Raw genomic sequence first — 2,840 nt, forward strand, 5'->3', positions numbered from 1 at the left:
AAAATGTAATTGTGACAAAACCGTTGACGAAAAAGTGAAGGAAATATTAAAACCTTATTTTACGGAAGGACAAATAAGATGTATTGTACAAAATCGAAAATGGATTTACTGGTCCATTGATGATTATGCTTCAGCAATTTCGTTACGCAGTGTCAGCCCGAAAGCATACATCTATATAAAACAGAAGCTTAATTACCCTTTACCATTGTTGTCATCGTTAAGAAGATGGGCTCTGAAAAAATTTGACATTCGAGAGGGACTTTTATTTGACGTTTTAGCCGTGATGCGAGAAAAGGGTAAAGAATTCACAGCATTCGAGAAAATTTCTGTTTTAACTTTCGACGAAATGAGTGTATCTCCAGAAGTCTGTTTCGACTCTAAAATTGAAAAATTGATTGGACCTTATAAAGAAGTTCAAGTTATCATAGTTCGTGGACTCTTCTCAGTAAATGGAAGCAACCGATTTTTTACAGATTTGACCAACCAATGACGAAGAGCATTCTAATAGAGGCTGTAGAACATTTATGTAATGCAGGATATGTAGTCGTTGCAGTTACTAGCGATATGGATAATAAAAGAGTATGGAATGAATTAAATATTCACAAATCCCACAACCCCAACAAATCACTTTTTTGAATCTCCCGTTATAAAAGATGGCAAAATATTCATTTTCGCAAATGTTCTGCATCTTTTAAAATCGTTTCGGAATTGGTTCATTGATGATGGCTATTTACTGCCAAGTTGCAAAGAACCGTTTACTGCTGCAGTTTTTCAGTCAATCATCGACATGAACAAAGCAGGCGATCTTCATGTGACACATCGTTTAACTAAACGAATACTGGACGCTTGAAATATTCTACGACAAGCTGTCCGACCAGCGGCACAAATTTGGTCATTAGCAAAAGCACATTAGCAAAAGCGATCAAATGGGCTGATCAACATGGCCTTTTAAATGTTATGGAATATGCGAAATTCTCTGATTTCGTTCAAGTTGTTAACGATTGGTTTGATGTACATAATTCGCAACAAAGAGAATTATTTGATAGCATTATCAACATTTCGCCCGAAGAATTAAAAAAGGATTCAAGGAACAGTAACGAACCGATTGACAAAGATGTACACGACGAAGTGGATGAAATATTCGCATTTATACAAAATGCGCATTTTGAAACTGTATCTACATCAGATTGTGAAAACAATGGTATCGTTCAAGAAGAAGGTTTGCAATATGTCGCAGGATATGTTGCACATCATTTCAAGAAAAAATACCCACATTTAGGAGAACGTGCTGGCATTACTAACGATACTGCAGAAGCGAGCTGAGTAAAACTCGTCTCCAAGGACCATTTGACGTATCCTTTAGTTGAACTTTTTTATATGAGTAGACTTGTGGACAAATGCTTCAAAGAATTCCACGGAGATTATTTCTCAAAAGAAGATATAGTAATTCAAAAGGTGATAACGCTTATGAAAAGGAACGATGAATACAATGAATGCATCCCAAAAGAAGTGCTGCGGTTTCTAGTGCGAACTCGGACATACATACGAATTAAAGATATTAATAAGAGATCATACAAAAAATAATGAACGAAAGAAAAAGAAAAAATTTAAGAAGATCAAGTCGAGCTTGTAGATAAAAAATATTATGTAAAATGACATTAAATAGTACTAAAAATGTGTGTATTTTAAACATTATTATTGTAAAAAGCATTAAATATTAATCTTTGTATTTTATACACTATATATTACACTTTTATTAATTCTTTTACAATGAGCGCAGTTAATTTCTTGTCGCGTTGTAGAGCGAGAAGAACATAGATAGGATCAACCTTCAGGAACTTATCCTAATAAACATTTTCAACTCAAAATAATTTCAGAGATCGCCTTTAATTAAATACATTTATTAATTACACGCATAAATGACCGCGTTTATTTTTAGCTCTCAATTGCCCATTAATTAATTTAATTCACACTTATTATTATTGTTTTTAAATATGGAGCGCTCAATTTATTTTATATTATCAAAATAATTTAGTCTACCATTGGTTTTTTTGTTTATGTACCGTTTATTTTCTTCTAATAAATATTTCGATAAATAAAATTACACTTCAGTATATAATATTTTCAATATAAAATATTTTATTCAATATATAATATTTTCATTATGTACAACGACGATAGAAGTGCAATTAAATGCAAATCAATTCACAATATATATATATTTTTTCAGTGTTAAATAATTTAATTCTTTTAACACTATACGGTTATCCTGATAACAAAGAATATCTAACTAAAATGGTTAAATTATTTATTAACACTAAAAACATGTAAATTGATTTGCATTCAATTGCACTTAGTGTGCATCAGTGTTGCACTAGTTTTCCCAGTAGAAAACGCTATTAGATTCTACATACGCGCGCGCGCGCGCGCACGCGCACGCGCACACACACACACACACAAAGCGAAATACGTAATTTTTTCTTAGTTGCCAGCCCTGCGGAACGAGAAACAGAGAAATGACAGAGAGCGCAAATTTTAGAGAGAAACGCTTGCAATCTGAACACACCATGTAATCTTTCCACCATGGTATGTACGATAATTCTGGGTTAGGTACGATAATTTTACGACTCTGGGTTAGGTACGATAATTTTACGATCAGCCACTACTTCTAGGTTACCAACACTGATATGGCTAGTTGAGAGAGAAATCCTGTCCCAGAACCAGTGATGCACATTTGGCTCCCCGGCAACATGGTGGAAAGATGTAAGGTGAGCTATTCCCGTGGATGCGCAGTAACAGCCAATCACATTAGAGCCAAATTATAGATTTCAATATGGCTG

The sequence above is a fragment of the Trachymyrmex cornetzi genome, unplaced genomic scaffold (assembly GCF_001594075.2).
Source record: "Trachymyrmex cornetzi isolate Tcor2-1 unplaced genomic scaffold, Tcor1.1 scaffold1212, whole genome shotgun sequence".
In the NCBI taxonomy this organism is placed as follows: Eukaryota; Metazoa; Arthropoda; class Insecta; order Hymenoptera; family Formicidae; genus Trachymyrmex; species Trachymyrmex cornetzi.